At 53.3% G+C, this 19,497-nt stretch overlaps 2 long non-coding RNA genes across 2 annotated transcripts; one reads left to right on the top strand and one right to left on the bottom strand.

The window, feature by feature from the left end:
* Positions 1-10,187: 10,187 nt before the first annotated feature.
* Positions 10,188-16,338, bottom strand: LOC140599046 (uncharacterized). The gene is made up of 2 exons (XR_012001701.1): positions 12,815-16,338; positions 10,188-11,986 (listed from the first exon to the last, which is right to left on the bottom strand). It is a non-coding gene; the product is annotated as an uncharacterized lncRNA (long non-coding RNA).
* On the top strand, positions 13,041-16,803 carry LOC140599045 (uncharacterized). The gene is made up of 2 exons (XR_012001700.1): positions 13,041-13,402; positions 16,332-16,803. It is a non-coding gene; the product is annotated as an uncharacterized lncRNA (long non-coding RNA).
* Positions 16,804-19,497: the final 2,694 nt, after the last annotated feature.

Here is a 19,497-nt window from a genome sequence, read left to right as displayed (position 1 = left end):
TTACTATCTGAAGGAAGTTTTAACTCAATGAAAGTCATTTCACTGTTCCTGGATGTGGAACCAGTTTACACTATTTTGATAGCTGTATTTTTGTAATTTACTTTACTAACTGACACGCAGGTTACCCTTCTTTTCAATACTTTGTTGACTATTGATAATTCATTCCTCCTGATAAACTTTAGGCTTATTTGGTTATGCTTTAAAAAAAAATCCCTGAGGGAAATTGAATGGAATTTCATTACATTTGCAGATTTTTTTTAGAGAGTTATTTATTTGAGAAAGAGCACACGAGCAGAGGGAGGATCAGAGGGAGAGGAAGAGAGTCCTTAAGACTCCCTGCTGAGTGTGGAGCGGGACATGGGGCTCTATCTCAGGACCTCGAGATCATGACCTGAGCCAAAATCAAGAATCAGATGCTTAACCGACTGAGCCACCCACCCAGGTGCCCCTACATTTGTAGATTTATATGGACAATTATTGCTTGATATCTTTATAATATTGGGACTTGCTTCCTCTAACAGTAGACATCTCCATTAGTTCTATTTTATGTGGCTCATGAACGTTTTACAGGTTTCTTCCTCCAGATGCTACTCCCCTGAATAATTTATCACAAACTATTTGGTAATTAAAAAAAAAAAGTTTTTGTGGGGCACCTGGGTGGCTTCCATCAGTTAAGCATCTGACTTTGGCTCAGGCCATGATCTCAGGGGTCCTAGAATTGAGCCCCATGTCAGGCTCTTATTCAGTGGGGAATTTTCTGCTCCTCCCCCTGTTCATGTTCTGTCCCTCTCTCAAATAAATTACATTTAAAAGTTTTTATAAAGAATCTGAGCACAGTCTTCCTTCTTTTTTTCCCAAGCACTAGATATGGGATTGACCATATTGACCTGCTATGGCTGCATCCATTGGGACCCAGTTATAAAGGCAGAAAGCACACTGATTACCAGAGCAAGAGAAGTACATAGGGGATTGTTCAACAGGTCCTGGAGGACGGAAAAGAAAGGACAGAAACTCTGAGGATACACAGAGGTAGTAGCTTTTGGAAACATCTGTCACTCCAGGGCTATGGGAGGAGGGAAAGAAATGTTTTCGGAGAAGGTGTACCCTAGGGACTCAGACCTCTCCGGAGGGGGTGCTTCCTGGCCAGTGCTAGCATCTCCAGAGCTCAAAGGAGGTTCTCTGCAGAGCTGTCACTTAGACTTCTGGGCCGAGTGTGCTGTTGGCTGCTAGTTGCATCTCAAGCTCTCAGAGGAGAGTCTCACGCAGCTGAGACTCTGACCCTTAAGGAAGGGGCACTGCCCAGCTGGTGCTAGCACCTCCAAGAGGATGCAATGAGGCTGGTTCTGAGGCTGCCAAAGGAAGTTGGAAACAGGAACCAAGGTCCTCCAGAGCCAGCTGCCACTGCCAAGGTCAAAAGCCTTTGCTGGGGTTATATAGACAGGAATGGATGCAAACAAGAAGGAAGGGATTCAAGTTCCTTCTCTCCTTTTCTTGCCTCAGCTCTCCTGCTAGTTACCCTCAAATGGCAGAGAGCCAGCTGGCAAGTGAGAAGAGAAATGTTCAGATTGAGCCTGGCATCACGGAGCAGAGCATGGAAGAGTGGGCGTGGAACTGTCTCAAAAGAGGAGACGCCATCCTAACATTCATTGTTTCCAGCCCTGGAGTGACAGTCACAGTGCTCATCTGTGGGTGATATTAATTACTCCTCAAGTTGAATCACACTCTCACCTGACTATCCTGCGACCTAAAGACTAAATTGTGAAATCAGCCATCACCAACAATCCTTTCATGAAATCCTAAGGGGAAAAGCGGAGACAGTAAAGAGAAAATTAGCAATATATACAAATATAAACACACACACGTAATAAGCAAGAAGCAAATACACATTATTGCAGCCGTCCTTGCTTCCCTTGCTGTTCACCAGGTCATAGCTGACCTTACAATTCCCTTCGTCTGCGATCCATGTCATGTTCCATATTCTTTAGATGGTTGTGTGGTCCAATTGTGCAACAGTCTGATGTTTCAATGGTCCTGCCTTTTTTTGCTTAAGGTAGCTTTACGTTGGCTTTTATTATTGGACATGGGGGAGTTAAGAGGTGTCCCCAGAAAGCCATCTCTGGGTTTCAGACCCAGTCCATCCATTCACTGCAGAATCTAAGCAGTCTGATTTGATAACCATGATCCATCACACCAGGCAGTAGAGTAACCTCTTGTCCCTGTTGGTTCAATGGCAGGAGGAACCCGAAATTTCCAGGCTTATCAACTAATTAAATGGGCCCATTGCTGTGTTCCACAGTGGAAGTGTTTTTCCCCTGGGAAAAGAGATTTCCAAATCAGCAGAGGTCAACGTCATGGGGATAAGAAACAGAAATTGTGCAGGTGGTTATTAGGTGTAACAGGGAGAGAAGCCACTGCCAGCCCGTGTTTTCTGGTGCTGTTCTTATGGATGTGGGAAGGGAAATTCTTGTACTGATTGCCGAGTGAGAGCATATTGCACATCCTCAGACAGAGCCTCAGCTTCCTAGGGTGTTGTCTTTAGAGTAGAAGCACAGCGGAGTCTTCTGAAGGCCATTCCACTTTCCAGTTAGGCTGCTGGCTTCCAAGTGATGGAGTTTGTGGTAAGAGTAGTGGTCTCTATGGGCCCAAATCCATTGTCACTTTTTTGCCACGTGATGAATATCTTGGTTAGGAGCAACATCGGGTAGAAAATCACGATGGCAAATAATAGCATTCCATCTGTCTAAAGATGGCAGAAATCTATACATATGCAGAATATTGATTTAATTTAAAAAATGGTGAGATAATTACCCTGGGAGAGATAGGAGAATGTGTGCATGCGTGTGTGCAAAGGGGCAGCTCGGGGCTCGGGGAAGATTGTAAGAAAGAGACATCTTCACCTTCCAGCATTGTAAGTCAAAGTGACGCCTACAATAAAGAGCTCAAGCACTAGAACTATAAGCAGGTTATTTAGAAATACAGACATTAGGGGCGCCTGAGTGGCTCAGCGGTTGAGCGTCTGCCTTCGGCTCAGGTCATCATCTTGGGGTCCTGGGATCGAGCCCCACAACAGAGTCCCCGCTCAGCAGGGAATCTGCTTCTCCCTCTGCCTATATCTCTGCCGCTGTCTCTGTGTCTCTCATGAATAAATAAAATGTTTTTTAGAAAAGAAATACAGAGATTAAACATGAGAAACAACGAATGGAGCTTGGTTGCATGTGGGGAGCGGACGACATGAGTGGGAAGAGGAGAATGCTGGATTTTGTTGTCTTAAAGAACCACTGGACATTTTAAAAAGTGATGTATTGCTTTGACTAAAATTAGAGCTGTGTAAATATAAGAAGGAATCTTACCCTTAGGTCTGAGTCTGGAGAGTTGTCATTTCCAAGATTCCTGCAGCCTAAGGAGCAGGAGGGTTTATGTACCAATCTGAGGAAGAACCTCTTCTGGGAGCACTTTACTGCCCTCTGCTGGAAGCCCGAAGTAAGCCCCGTGGGAGGGCGCCCCGCTGGCTTAGAGGCGCTGGTTAGGAAGCCTGGGGTGCGTGTGTGTGTGTGCGCGCGCGCGCGCGCACGTGCACGCCACCGATGGAGGTGAGGGGGCACTCTGATGGGGACCTTGGTCCTCAGGGTGTGTGGTTTAGGTCCTCGTGCCAGGGCGGCCAGAGCAGCCTGTCCTCCGTTTGGGTGCTGGTGCCCACATTTGAGGAAGAGCCCTTTGGCCCTACCAGCCCACCAGATGTTTGCATCTGTAGGGCTGTGTGTCTCTTTCAGACTCTTTCTCCAACCTGGCCTCATCTATGATGTGTTTCGAAATTCCCCAAAGTCCAGGGTCTGCACTTGCTTCTTGACCTTATTCTAACTCGCCAGCAATCCACACTTCCTGCCCCACCCCAACGCCGGTACCTTTTCCAGTGATTTCAGTCAGGGCTGGAGTAGGATCCAGGGAAGTCAGGCCTCCATAAGCACACTTTTCTAGCCACCACACCTGGTCCACTCTTTGGCTCTTGTCTCATCTGTCCTGGGGGAGAAGTTGTCCCACCAGGGACACGGATGAGAGATTCTTTAGGCTAAGCTTAGCATTGCCAAGTTGGTATGCACTGCTGGTGCGGGGATGCTTGCACACACCGGGCCTAAACCACCGCAGCAGCCGAGAACTGCAGGCACGGGCCACTGAGTCTTCCTATTTGCTAGAATCCCGATGCGGGGACAGCAGCTACCTCACCTCTATGGAGAACAGATCTCACACGGTCCATGTGCCCACCTGCCGACCACATGGTGCTTCCAGCTGAGACACGAATGGTCACTTGAGGCAGGCATCCTCACTGGAGCGAAAAGGTCACACCCTTTGCCAGGGCCTAGAACATCATGGACTCAGGGATGCCTGGGTGGCTCAGTGGTTGAACATCCGCCTTTGGCTCAGGGTGTGATCCTGGAGTCCCAGGATCAAGTCCTGCATCAGGCACCCCTCAGGGAGCCTGCTTCTCCCTCTGCTTGTGTCTCTGCCTCTCTCTCTCTCTCTCTCTCTCCCTGTCTCTCATGAATAAATCAATAAAATCTTAAAAAATACATATATCCTGGACTCAGAGATTCAAGAATGGAAGCAACCTCATGGACTAAGAGCCCATCCCTCCCTCTACCCCTTCCCTGCCTGGAGGCCCTCAGCTTCTGTCTACATGCCCCCAGTGATAGGAAGCTCACTATCTGATGAAGCAGGCCCTGCTCTTTCTGGAAGGATCTGACTCAAAGTATTTCTTTCTCCCATCCTTCATTTGGCCCATTCTACCCCCTAGATCTCACTCTTGGTTCTGGTCTAGGCTTTCTCCACCCCATGATGGCCTCCAAGTATTTGGGGAGAAAGAGCAAATCCCCTGAGAGGCCCCCCTCTAGGAAAGTTGGTGAATCAGGACTCTTTCAGCTGCAAGTGCTAAAGCTCAGCTCTTAGCAGCTTAGGTAGAACCAGAGGACTTGATGGGCATCTCCCCTGGGAGAGCAGAATGCAGCTGGCTCCCAGAGAACGAACAGTGCCATCAGGAAGCTGGTGCTTGCTGGGTCTCCCCTTTCCTTGGCCCTTGGCCCACCTGATTTCACTGCCGGGCAGAGAGGGAATGGAACGATGGTCCCAGGCACTGCCAAGGCCACATTCTGCCCACTGCAGAAAGAGCTCGTCTCTCCTGATGGCCCTAGGGCACTGGTCGGGGTTAGCTAGTTTCAGAGGGGATTGAAATTACAGGTGGCTCACAGAGGGTGTCTCTGCACAGGTCAGAGATGAAGAGTCAGAGAGCCAGCCCACTTGAAGGCTGGGGCTGACAGTTTCAGATTTGTAGCCCCGAGTGCCCCGAAGTCTGTGACAGTGAGCCTGGGGTGTCAACGAAGTCACAGGATGAGCCTGGCACCTTCCCGGAGAACTGCTTTACTTCAGTGGAAGTAATTTAAAGCACTATTTTTAGATAAAACAAAAAAGGAAACATCATGGAGCAGAGTGCAGAATCTGTATGTAATTTTGAGTCAAAACCCAAGACTTCAAAGAGATGTCACAGTTGTGTCAGGTTCCTTGGGCTGGTTGCCAGGCCTGCCAGGTAAACCTTCTCATTCTTGCATTAACATTTCAGGGGGGAGTTAAGAAAGTGCTGGAAGAGAGGCCCTGGGACCCACGGTCTGGGGCCTGGGCCTGGATCTCCCCATAGCTGCAGGGCAGGGCAGAGGGGAGATGGGTCGCTTGAGAGACTACTGCTCCTGCTGGGCCCTGGCTATGCACAGCTCTGTGCCCCTGCCGGCATCAGCTCAGCCTCCTGCCCAGTTCCCCGGGTGTGCAAACCCATCTGGAGGACATCACAGGCTCTAGAACCCAGACCCAAGGGCAGGAGTCAGAACCCGGGCCAAGCGAGGGATCTGCAGGCCCCGGCAGGACATGCCAACTGAGAAGGGCAGGAAACAGGTGCCAGCTCCTTCTTGCAGCTTTTCACTGAGCGGTGGGCACATAGGTAGGGCGTTCCCTGAAATATTTAACCCCAGAAGCTCATGGAACCAACTCTTTGGAACAGACCTCAGCCTAGTGCCTGGACAAGGTTTTGGGGACCCCGTGGGACCAGGGTCGCCCCTCAAGGTTCTGGATCATGGGGAGATTTGGGAGTCCCAGGTGAGGCCTGGGAAACTGGGACATGGGGCTGCACGCAGGAGGAATGGGACAGCAATTATTTCCCAACTGGCATGGACGTGTTTTGATGTCTTAACAACAGGGACAGCTGTCCTGGCTGAAAACGGGCCTGTAACATGGGTCCAAGAGAGAAAGATGAAGACTCAAGTCCGGCCCCTGTTATGGGCCAGCAACTGCTCTGAGAGCCCCCACGCGTGTCATCTGGTTTAATGTTCCGGAGAGCACGCAGATCTAACATATCCACCTCAGAGGGTTAATATGAAAACAGAAGAGGGAGAAGCCAGGTGGCAAAGGTGCCAAGTAGAATCCCATTCACCCTCCTCCCTGTGCCCCACTCCGCTAGGGCTTGGCCATTCTCTCATGGGCAGATGGCGGGAGAGGCCAGCCATCTGCTCCCGGCCACCTCTTTGCCCCTCTTCGTTCTAGTTCATCGGTTCTCCAAGTTGGGTTTTCATTAGAATCGCTCCACGTGGTTGTACACACAAAACCGTGTGTACACGCGGGTACACGCTGGGGGGGGGGGGGGCGGGGGCAGAATTAAGGGGCTTTCAAGGGTCGTGGTGTCTGTCCTCGTTTCGCCTCACCTGATTCAGACCTTGTACCACAATAGGCTAGAACACACGACGCTGCGCATTATAATTACCCCCACTTTGCAGGTGAGAAAGTGGGGTGTGGAGCTGTCATCTGTCCAAGGTCACACAGCTGGTGCAGACCAGGGGTGTGTGACCCCATGACCTTGAGCCTAGCCACCTCTGCATGCCTGGACTTTGAGTTCCATCATTCCTCAACATACTCGTCTGGGTCCACGCAAAGCCGGGGTTGCCTGGCGACTCTGGGGCAGAGCTGACCGAGCGCCACAATTCAAACCCGGTGTTGATGTCTGTACATCACACGCTCCACCGAGGCTCCTGGGTCCCCGAGCCCCAGGCGGGCGCCCTCATGGAATGACCTTCAGCCAGCTTAGCCCAGCCAGCCCATCAGCCACCCTCAGGGGCTGTTCCCTCCTGCTCTAGGACAGAAACAGCTCTGTCTTTTGGCTTTAACCATCCTGCTTCATTTCTCCTCCCTGGAAACTCATTCCCAGAACTTGGACTCTGCTCTGGAGAGGCTTCCCTCCTTGCAGTAAAGCTTTCCACTCGGAGCTCACTTTTCCATCTCTTACTGCGGGTTTTTCCCTTCTGCAAGCCCAGCAGGTGCCCAGCTCCCAGCTGCCTTGCTTCTCGAGTGTAGGATTGCACGCTGGAAAGCAGGCTGCCTATTCTTCTCTGCAAGCAACCCACCTGGGTGCATGGTGTGGCAGACAGACTTCCCAAAGATGCCTTCCCATCCCATGTTCTTCCTATGGTATGACCCCGACACTGCCACCATCAAGGGGTAGGGCCTGGGCCCCTCCCTTCAACCTGCATGGAACTTCGTGACCACCTCACCCAGGAGAATACAGTAGAAGATGCTGTGTGACCTTGGGGGCTATTGATCCTGCTTCGCTGTCTCTGGACAAAGTCTTGGAATCCGGCCACCTTGCCATGGGGGGGGGGGTGGGCAACTAACACACACACAGAGACCTCACAGAGAGGACACCACAGTGCTCTAGCCCATATACGACGTTGACCACAAGATCCCTGAGTGAAGAAGCTACCTCTGATGAGCCCTGGCTCTGCCATCAGATCTCTCCCAGCCCCTCCCGGCCAAGGCCCCAGGCATTAGGGAGCGGAGATAGGCTGTGACCTCTCCGAATTTCTAACCCCTAGAATCATGAGGGTAAATTAAGTGGCTGTCTGATGCAAAAAGTTTTTTTTTTTTTAAGATTTTATTTATTTATTCATGAGAGACACACAGAGGCAGAGACACAGGCAGAGGGGGAAGCAGGTTCCATGCAGGGAGCCCGATGTGGGACTCGATCCCAGGACTCCAGCATCACACCCTGGGCTGAAGGCAGGGGCTAAACCACTGAGCCACCCAGGCATCCCCAGGTTGGGTTTGGTTAAGAAACACAGCAATACAAACTGGAGCAAGTGGATAGTGACAGAGCAACATAGACAAAGTTGCCCCTGCCTGCTAAAGGGTCAGAGGCGGGACACCTGGGTGGCTCAGCAGTTGAGTGCCTGCCTTTGGCCCAGGGCATCATCCTGGAGTCCCAGAATTGAGTCCTTTGTCGGGCTTCCTGCAGGGAGCCTGCTTCTCACTCTGCCTCTGTCTCTGCCTCTCTCTGTGTGTCTTTCACGAATTTAAAAAAAAAAAAAATCTAAAATAAATAAATAAAGAGTCAGAGGCTGCAGGACTAGAGAGTAGCTGGAAGGCAATCCTGGCACATTAGGGCACCCAAAGTGTTGCCAAGGCCTCCAAGGGGGAATGGCTTCACAGCATGCCAAGGGAGGCTGGGCCGCAGCTGGAGCTGCCAACCTGAGCAGAGACCCCTGCCTCCATGGACCAGGTGCTCTTGGGCCTTGATGACCTCCAGAGGCCCTTCCTCCATCCTTGGGGCTACAGAAACCTCTGTTCTGTGTCATCCCAGCTGGGGAACATTTACTCATGTGTTAAGACCAAGAAGAGGAGGAACTCAGAAGAAAATTTGGAAGACTTGAAATGGATGATTTCTTGTACATCTGTGAGTTCGTGGAGTAATATCTGGGCTGCCCAGAGGAAATTCTGTTAGAATGTTCTGTCCTGAGCCAACCTGACCTCAAGGTCTCAGAGATGCCGAACCCTGCCCCCAGGAGAGACCTCTGTTCAGTTCACTCGGTAGCACTGGACCCTGGCAACAGGCACTTTGTAGGGAGCTCGGAGGCGCTGACCACCAGAGCAGAGGGTCTCTGGGGACAGCGAGGAGCTCCCACCGCCCTTCGCTTCAAGGGGAGATTGGCGCAGAGGCTGGAGCTCCCCTGCAGGAGGGGAAAAGCAGGGAGAGGCGGGACCAGACGTCGCTACCTTGCCCTGGCAATGCTCACTGTGGCCACTAGATGGCGGACCAGGGCCACCTAGAGGGACCTACCCTGGGAACCGGTTTCCTCCACCGAGCCCCAGGGTCACTATGGCTGGGGGTAGGGGGGCATGGGGTCAGCCACGGCTGTGGGGGCCACGGCTGTGGGTGCTGATCTGAGCCAACCAAAGGGCTGTCGTGTGTTCCAGGATGCCCCGCTCTCCGGTGTCTTTGGCCACATCTTCCCATTTCACCTGCAGCAGGTCCCTGGTCTGGCCCTAGGACCCTACACTCCTGGACCTCTGTTCTCGTTTCTTCCCTGGGCTGTGTTCATGCCACAGCTCACCCCGGGGCTGAGGGCTAGGGTGGGGGCCGGGTTAGGGTCTGCAGCATTCAAACCACAGTGTCCCCAGTGCTTGCCCACCTGCCAGCTCAGTGGGAGGGCGGGAGTATCTTCACCCCCACATGTCACTTGGCTGTCATGGCAACCCGGAGCAGCAGGAAGGGCATGTATCCTCACCCCCATTATCCTCACCCCCATTGTGCGGATGAGGAAACCGATGCCCCCATGGGAAACGAGTGGTCTCTGGTCACCCAGCAGAGCCCCATCTGCCCTGCTTCTCCCCCAGCCCACACTCCCATGCTGCCCTCGTCAGCCTCTGCTCAATGGGCTGCCTGGCCCTTTCCCACTCGCTCTGCTTGAGAGGGGCCCTTTTGGTGCTTTGTGACCCAAATGATCCAGGTCTCCTGGGAGCCCGCAGCCAACACCTGGACCGGGTGTTTTGCCTGGCGCGGTGCCCCCTGGAGCTGCCCAGATGGCTCATGATGGCTTGAGGGCAAGGCCCAGGAGAAAGATTCTAGGACACAGAATCAGACAATCTGGAGCACGTTTCACCAAGCTTCAATTCCTCAGCTGTGAAATGTAGGTCAATTTACAGAATTGTAAAGCTGGAAGCAAAGATGTCTCTGAAAGTGCTTGGTGATGGCGGTGATCGTGGTCACCCTCACAGCATCCTTACCGTGTGCCAGGCTCCCAGCTAAGCCCCTGAGTTACGGGGTCTCACTGAGTCCTCACAAAAGCCCTGCAAGGTCGGTAGCGTTATTATTCATGCTTTAATTTTTTAAGATTTCATTTCTTTATTAGAGAGACAGAGAGCACAAGTGGGGGGGGAGAGGCAGTGGGAGAGGGAGAAAGAGCCTCCCCGCTGAGCAGGGAGCCTGATGTGGGGCTCGATCCCAGGACCCTGGGATCATGACCTGAGCCAAAGGCAGAGGTTTAACTGACTGAGCCACCCAGGTGCCCCTGTTCACATTTTATGGACACATGTTTATAACATTTAAAGTGCACAGGCCTGAAGTGTGCATCTCAGAGACGATTTACACCTGTGTAGCCGGCACTGCGATGGAGACCACTGCCAGCACCCTGAAGGCCCCCTCGAGCCCCTCCGCCACTACCTCAACAAACGTAACCCCGCGGGGGCACCTGGCCAGCTCAGGGGGGTCGTGAGTTCGAGTCCCGTGCTGAGTGTAGCGATGACTAAAAAATAAACAAATGAAAGCAAAGGTGACCCTATAAAGTTGGGGTTATGTCCGCTCATTTCACACAGGAGTAGGGGCACCGGGAGGGGCTGTGCACAGCTGCTGATGGGCAGGACCAAGAGTGGCCTGTCTCTCACCCAAGGTCACAGTGGTCCCCGGAAGCTGTAAGGCAGTGATTTCTTCTTCGTCCTCCACCCCCCTCTCACTTTCCACCTGTCCCTCCGCCTCCAACTTCTCCTCCATCACTTGGCCCCACAGCCTCTCCTTAAGGGCCACCTACTGTCATTTGATAAATTTACCACCAGATGGAACCAAAGGACTGAGTGGAGACTTGAGGCAGGCCTCTAGGGACCCTGACGGAGGCTGAGGCCTGGTTGGGAGGCAGGTCTGGGCTTTCCATCCGAGGCAGGGGGAAGTTGCTGGTGATGATGCTGAGCCCTGGCCAGCAGAGATGGCTGAGGGGACCCCCACTCTGGCCCCAGCCCATTGGCACCCGGACAGACAAAAGGGTGGAGATGCAGGCTGGGGCTCAGTCTGAGATGAACGCGGGGCTGGGAGCAAAGAAACCCAGGTTCTAGTGGGACCCTGCGTCACTGGCTCTCTGAGTCATCCACCTGCCCTGTCGCAGTGGGTGGTGTTCTCTACCAGTGAGGTAAAGTTGGTCCCACCTCTGCCTCTGCATTTACTCTCCCTTCCCCGGCACACTCTCCCGTCCACACTCTCCCGTCCAGCCTGCCCATTCAGCCAGCCAGCTCGAGAAGTTCATTGCCACCAACACCGCCCCCTGCCCGCCCCTGCCACCAGAAGGCTTCCCTGACTGCAGAGCTGTCCCCGTGTGTGTGATGATTCAGGGAGAGGGACTGGGCCCGAGGCTGTTAGTGGTCTTCTACCTCTCTTGGGGGGGGGGGGGGCAGCGGGGGTGCTTCTCCTTATGCAGGCAAGGGGGAGGGCTGGGAGGCTGGTCTGGCGTCTTCCCTTACCCGTGTCCAGCCAGTGCGCGCATCTCCAGCCCCCCGAAAGTCAGCCTTGCAGCCAGCAGGCCAGGAAGAGCCTTCAGAGCTCCTGAATCACACACGGCCCAGGTCACACGGTACCTTGGTGCTCCAGACCGAGGCCCAGCACCCACTTGAGCCCTCAGCTCAGGGCTCCCCAGAAGGCCCCACCAGGGTCTAAGGGCCTGGCCACTTGCCTTGCCTGGCTGAAGTTCCTTGCCAGGCCCCTCCTCTGACAAAGATGCACCTGAAGATGCGGTGGGAAGGGGAGGGGGCTCCTCTTAGCTATCGAGTCTGCACGTCTGTGCGTCTGTGCGGGCAGTGGGGAAAGAGGTCCGAGGAAGCTGCCTCCTCAGGCTGAAGTCCTTGGGGCTTCCTTGTACCCCTGTTGGAAGACACCAGGGCTGTTAAGAGCCTAGTATTTGAGTCAGACACTCTTGGATTCAAATTCCTTCTCTACCACTTATCTGAGTGACCTTGGCCAAATCCTTAGACTTCCGAAGCTCCTTCCCTCTCTCCTTTCCCTCCCTCCCCCCTCCTTTCTTCCCCTTCCTCCCTCCCTCCCTCCCTTCCCCTTCCTTCCTTCCTTCCTTCCTTCCTTCCTTCCTCCCTCCCCCTTCCTTCCTTCCTTCCTTCCTCCCTCCCTCCTCCTTCCTTCCTTCCTCCCTCCCTCTTCCTTCCTTCCTCCCTTCCTTCCTTCCTCCCTCCCCCTTCCTTCCTTCCTTCCTCCCTCCCTCCCTCTTCCTTCCTTCCTCCCTTCCTTCCTCCCTTCCTTCCTCCCTCCCCCTTCCTTCCTTCCTTCCTTCCTTCCTTCCTCCCTCCCTTCCTTCCTTCCTCCCTCCCCCTTCCTCCCTTCCTTCCTCCCTCCCTCCCTCCCTCCCTCCCTCCTTCCTTCCTTCCTTCCTTCCTTCCTTCCTTCCTTCCTTCCCTCCTCCCTTCCCTCCTTCCTTCCAGAAGGCAGACTGCTACGTGGGGCCTCATCTGGGGCCTCATCTGGCCGTGTCTGGAGTCTTGGCAGTGTGACCACCCTACGTCCCCCTACAAATGGGCCCCGAGAGCTTCCTGGGAGGTTCCAGCAGGGGAGCCCAGCTACTTGTACACCCTTGACGGAAGGGTCCTCCACTTTTCAGGTATGGTCCCCCTTTTCGACCGAGCGCAGCTTCCGGGGGAGGGACACACGGGGAGCGGCGAGGGGGAAGGGGACACCCCTCACCGGCCAGTCAACCCTGCGGATCAGGGAGGCGGCGGACGTCCTGGCCAGACCACGCTCACCAACAGGCGGGGGAAGCCAAGCTGCGGAAGTTCCTTAATCTGAGGAAGGGGAATAAAAGCCGCTCGGACCTCGGGCAGTGGCGCACCTCCGTGGGAGAACGCACGCGAGGCCCCAGGGCACAACCTGCGCTGCAGACGGCAGCTGGGCCGCCCCGCGGTCGCCAGCTCAGGCCCGGGAGAGGGACGCTTGCGGGAGCGCCGGACGCTGACGATTGGCTGATGGCTATGCAAATAAGCCTATGATGTCACCACACGTAGACGCAAAAAGGGGCGGGCCGTTGCTCAGTGCCGTCTCAGCAGCCAATCAGCAGCAGAGCAGGTGTTGCGCACCTGCGGGGGGTGTGGCCTGGCCCGGGAGAGGGCGGGGACGCGGCGCTCCAGCGGCAAGTCCGGACACCTGCGCTCCAGCCTGGCCCTGAGGATGAAGGACGGTTTGGGCAGCTCTGGACAGAGGAGCGTGAGCTTCTCCGCCTGTGACATGGGCATGGCCCCTCTGCTGTCTTCCTCGTGGAGTAGCTGTGAGGATCAGGTGAGCTGAGGGTCAGGACAGGGCTCTGGAAGGTGCCCTGAAAACGCAAGGCACAAAAAGGTTTCCGTTCCCCGGATCCGAGGGGCAGTTAGCCAACCTGTAGAGCTGAGGGTTTGCTCTTTTAATTACTCAAACTTTCAAATTCTATTTTAGCCTTAGGATGAAAATATTTTTAAAAAATACGACCTAATTCCCGACTTTATTAAACAGTGTCTTTTAATATAAGTTGTATTGCTGCTTTTGAAATCTACTGATGCCACTTTGTTATGCTTTCATTTATTTTATTTTTTAAAAAAGATTTTATTTATTTATTTATTCATGAGAGATACAGAGAGGGAGAGAGAAGCAGAGACACAGGCAGAGGGAGAAGCAGGCTCCATGCAGGGACCCGACGCGGGACTCGATCCCGGGTCTCCAGGATCACGCCCTGGGCCAAAGGCAGGCGCTAAACCGCTGAGCCACCCAGGGATTCCCTGCTTTCATTTATTTCCTTAAAGATTGATTTATCTATTAGAGAGAGAGAGAGCACAAGCAGGGGGCGGGCAGAGGGGCAGAGGCAGAGAGGGGAGTGTGAATCTCAAGCAGACTCCCTGCTGAGCACAGAGCCCATCACAAGGCTTGATCCCAGGACTCTGAAATCATGACCTGAGCTGAAATCAAGAGTGTGCCACTTAACTAACTGAGCCACCCAGGCACCCCTGTTATGCTTTTTTTTTTTTTTAAGTTTTGGTCTCTTAACATCAGCCAGCATCTCTCACTGCTATCAGCTTGCCTACCTCTTATCAGTTCTTACTTACAGTTTTATATCCTGTAAAACTTCCCGCCTCTAATCTGTTGTGCATTTGGGAATCAGACCCTCAACACTGTCAGAGGTATTTGTAAACTAAAATTAACTAGGTCTTGAGCAATAGGGGCCCATGAGCAAAGTGCACAAGCTTTAAATCAGGCAGTGGCTTCCTTTCTCTCGGTCTTGGCATGAGCCCTGGAGGTGTGTGGCCAGGGCCATTGGTCCTACCCACAAGGTCATGCCCTCCTCAAGGGCTCTTGTGGTCACACCCTCCATCGCCTCACCCCAGCTGCTCTCCTTCACCTGTTCTTCAGCAGCCCCCTGGCTGGATATGCCACCTACCCAGGGTCCCTGTCCTGTCCACCCCTCAGTTCACTGTTGCCCGCTTTCCAGAAGACAAACGTGAACACCTTCCTTCAAGGCTTGAAACCCTTTGTTTTCTCAGAATGAAATCCAACTCCCTAGCTTAGTACAACATTTCTCAAGGGCTCACCTTTGGGGACCCCTCTAGCCCTTCTAACCACTCTTCTGTCCTCATACCCTTTGCTGTAGCTACAAGGAAGTGCTGGAATGGGCTATGTTCCTCTGGCTCCACACCAGTTGTTCTCTCTGCTCTTTCCCCACTTCCTCACCTGGGAAAATTCAGCCCAGGTGTCCTCTCCTCTGGCATTCTCCGTTGGCCTCTTCTATGTTTATCCAAATGCCTCCCCACCATTGCCTCATGGACTGCGGTAGTGGCTTCAGTCACAGACTCTGGAGTCTGACCACCCAGTCAAGTCCCAGCTCTGCTCTTCCATCACCACATGACCCTGGGCAAGTCACCTGACTTGGTTTTCCCTGCTGTAAAATAGAACTAAAAGCAGTAGCTAGCTCACTTACATCATCTTGTGTGCAACTCCTCATGCCATGCTTGGCACATAGTAAGTGCCCAAGTAGGGGGAGCTATTTTGCCTATCTGTCCCGTAATTATTGGTTTCTAGACTCCTCCACTAACCGCAAGCTTTTCAAGGGCAGGCACGGTCTTCATTCATCTGTATTTTTTCTCCACGATGTCTGGTACAGAAGCAGGCACACAGCGGCTGCTCAATAGCAGCCAAACACATGAATGGAAATCCAGTCCCACATTGGCTGGGAGGGTCCTTCCACAGCACGAGTGAACACCCAGCACTGTGTGAGTGAGTTTCCCTTGCATGTCACTCTTCTCCCTTGAACCAGATGGTAAGTTCTTGGGGATAAGGGAAGCAAGGCCGTCCTTTACTTTGGCAGTGGTGCCAGTCACTGAGCCTGGTACACCAGGGCCCTGGTGGGGGGCCTGAAAGGTGACTCTGGGGGTGCTGTCCGCGGTGCTGAAGAGAACTGACAAGTGACTAATTCCTCTGCCTGAGATGGATGCTGGGATTTGCTTCAGGGCAGCCAGGAATGGATTGTTCATCTCCAAATCTCAGCCAGCACATTTTGTTCTGACATTTCCTTGGCACCTTTGCCAATGACGTGATGTTTCCTGTGCGGCTCTTTCCCCTGCCTTCCAAATTCCTTGGAGAACTGTCATGATGTTCCCCACCATCCTCTCCCACAGCTGTAGGCACCTCCAAACTTGGATGCATCACCCAGAGACCCATATTAAAAGAGACTGAAATGTGACTTTTCTTTGATAGCAAAATTTTAGAATTTCAGTGGATGTGCAAGGGAACTGAGGCTTAGCCTTAAGGTCACATCGTCAAGAAGGGAGAGAACTCAGGATGGACAGGAATCTTCAAATTCACAAGCTTTTGATATGTTATGATGCCAGGATGCTATAGGCAGACATATGGGGTTGCCCACAGGATGGAGGTCAGAGTGTTTCTATTTAGCTGAAGGAGATGTCTTTGGTTTAGCTGAAGGAAACCAAATCCCCTGGCCCCACCTTCAACCCATTGACCTCCCAACCGCCCTGCAAGGGTGGCATTGCCATTGTCCCCACGTTCCAGATGAGAAGACAGAGGCCCAGAGGGATGAGACCGCCATTGCGAGGCTACACAGCTGCCTCCCTGCCACGGTTGGTGTGAAGATGGTGTGAGGCACGCAGGCAGGAGTGGAGTTCCTGAAGCAGGCCTGGCAGAGGATGTGCTTGGAAATCATACCATCTTCTTTCTTCTCCTGAAGGAAAGGATCCTCACATTTCAGAGTGGGAAGGAGCCTCTCTGCTCACGCCACCCAGCGCCTCTGTGATTTCACAGCCTTCAAGCACATTCTCCTGAGAAGATAATGGGAAAGACGATGAAAAGCAAAGCCAGTGAAGTGGCTGCCTGGAAGGCAACAGGGAGCTGCTTAGCAAGTGTGGTGAGAGGATGGGCTGAACAGGAGGCATTAAGGACATCTGAGGATACCTCTTATCTCCATGTGGCCAGGCCTGACCAGGATAATGAAAACCCACTGGACTCCATCCAGGAGTCAAATCCAGTCTCACAATTTAGAGCTCGGGGATCACAGTTTGAGTCACCTGTGATCTAAGAACCTCACTTCCAGATGGGAAACACCTAAGAGTGTCAAGAAGGCATGAATGCCAGGACCCACATAAAGCATCCTGCATGGTGGCTGGCACATAGTAGGCACTCAATAAATGTCAGTTAATTCACTTGTCATTTCTTGTCCTTCCAACCTCATCGATATTTATTCATCAAGTATTTATTGAGCACTTACTATGTATGGGGTGCTATTTTGAGTCCTGGTGACCTGTCAGTCAACATGCTAGGTGCCTGCTCTCATGGACATGACATTTTACCAGAGAATTCAGAAGAAAAGAGGTAAATAATCAAGAAAATGGTAGCTATCGGTAAGTGCCAGAAAAGAACATTGAGCTTTATTTTGATAGGGAGTGGAAGGTGATATCTATTTAGATAAGAGATTTGGGGTGGGCCCTTCTGAGGAGATAACAATGAGCAGAGGCCTCAATGAGGATCTGGAGGGGAGAGCATTCTAGGCAGAGGGAACAGCCAGTGCAAAGGTCCTGAGGTGAGTACCAATTTGGTGCCCTGAAAAGGAGGCCAGTATGACACGTGTAGGCAGCAAGAGGTGGGAGAGGTGGGCAGGGACCCGAACAGGTAGGACCTCCTGGGCCCTGGTGAGACACATACATATATTTACCTTCTCCCAGTCTTGACGGTCCTTCAGTTCTTGGAAACTTCTACTTTTCAGAGCCTGTTGTTAGGCTGTAAAGTCAGTTCACCCAGGAGGTTGGGGTGGGGGCCTTTAATCTTAGTAATGAACCTCTGCCCTAGGTTCTGACCTTAAAATTCAGAACAAGAAAGGTCCTTGGAGATAGTTTACAAGTTGGAAACTTTCATTGCTCCAGGGGATCAACTGAAGCCCAGAGGCAGAAAATGACTTACCTAAGGTCATACTATAAGTTACAGATGCTACCAGTTAGGATTATATACCTCTACAAGTGACAAGAAAACCCCCAAATCGATAGCTTAAAAAGTTCATTTCTCTCTCCAGTAAACAGAGAGGTAGGCACTCTAGGCTGGTACAGCAGCTCCACGATCATCAGGGACCTAGGGTGCTCCTAATTTGCTCTACCATTTTCAACCGTAACTTCTACCTCATGACCCAAGGTGGCTGCCCCAGGTGCAGTGATCATGTCTGCATTCCAGAGAAACACAAGAGTTGAAAAAGAACATACCCTGCCCAAAAAAGACATGTCCTCGGTGTTGCGATTATATTGCATTGGCCAGAACTCGGTCATGTGCCCACACCTACCTGCAAAGGAGGCAGGAAATGTAGTCTTTCCACGGGACAGCTATGTGCCCAGCCCCAGTTCGGGCTGCCACTCATCAGGAAGAAGGGGAGAATAGATAGTGAGGGCCAGCAGGCCAGCTCTGCGACAGTGCCACAGGTGAGACTGGAATCCACGTGTCCTGACACCCTGGTGTTCTCCGCACTGCCCTTTGCCCCCAGGCAGCCCCCACCATGATGAGCACATAGCAGCCAGATATAGGGGAACCTCTGTGGACGGTGGCCTGGAGGAAGTAGGGGAAGAGGAGGGCCAGCAGGGGAGGAGCCATGGCAGAGGGAGCCCCAGCTGTTGGGCACCCCATGGCTTTCACTGGGCTGGCAGCTGGCCCTGAGGCCCAGGGCCGGGAGACATTGCTGTCCCCTCCTGTGGAGGAGGCAGCTGGTGACACAGCTCCTGACAGCTCCCCATTGTTCCCAGTGGACGGAGTGGCAGGTTGGTGGGATCCCACTGTGGCAGCAGGTGGCAAGCCAGCCTGCCCCGCCCCCACCCCAAGCATTCCCCCCTCTGCCCCCTAGACCTGCAGGGGGGTGGGGAGCAGGGTTGGCCTGTGGTCCTCACTGGGAGACCCTCTCCTTCTGTCCTCCCTCTCAACCTCCCTGCCTCTACTTCTCCCCCAGGCCTCCTGCCCCCGCTTCCCTGTTCTCTCTCTGTCATTTGCTTCTGTTCCCCAGAGTCTTTCTGTCTTCCCCTCCCCCCTTCATTTTTTCTTTCCTTCCCGCATTTCATTTCTTCCCTCCTTTTATCCTTCTTTCCTGTCAGAACTCCTCCCCTGTCCACCCTCTTGGCTGCCTACCCTTCACTGCCGGGCGCCCCACTCTCTGGGGGCCCCCCCTGCTGCTGGGAGAGCCTGGGACAGAGTGCATCCAGGAGCAGCTTGGGTGGAAGGTCACGCCGCTGACCTGTGGCTCCAGCCCTCCCCCATCTCTGTTCACTGAGCTCCCACTACATACTAGCCACTTGGGCAACACTTAAATTTACTGACCTCCCTGCAGATGACTGAGGCTGGTGACTATTATTCCCACTTATAGGTGGGGTAACTGAGGCTCAGCGGCAGGGTTGTTAGAAGCCACCCAGCAAAGGCCAAGAGCCAGAACAAGGCAGGTGGGAGCCTCAGTGTTGAGCCTCTGTGGGTCACAGTCCCTGGGCGGGCACAGAGAGTGAGAGACAGTGCAGGGTAATGACATTCTGTTACTGATGAAGAGATGGTGTTTCCAAAACACCATCCACCCAGCTCATGCTCGGAGTTAGACGGTGACCGGGCGCATCGCACCCCCCTGAGTGATAAGCTCCCTCCTCTCACTGCCTTACTGCGCACTTGCAGCTCCTCGAAGTGACAAGGCCAGCCCTGCTGTGACCATCCAGCCTCCTAGGTCATCTCTGGGCAGCACTCGGGCCAGACCTGGGCTCATTTCCCCAGCCCTCCTCGGGTCCTTCCAGCACAAGCCCAGACCCTGCAGGCTGCTTATTCAGATCCCCCTCACGAGGCACCCCTGCGTTTCCCTGGGCTGTGTGCTCCCTTGTTGCTACAAGCTT

Source organism: Vulpes vulpes, chromosome 5, assembly GCF_048418805.1.
Source record: "Vulpes vulpes isolate BD-2025 chromosome 5, VulVul3, whole genome shotgun sequence".
NCBI classification, from domain to species: Eukaryota; Metazoa; Chordata; class Mammalia; order Carnivora; family Canidae; genus Vulpes; species Vulpes vulpes.
The sequence above is the reverse complement of the archived record's forward strand: the minus strand, read 5'-3'. Positions and strand labels throughout refer to the sequence as shown.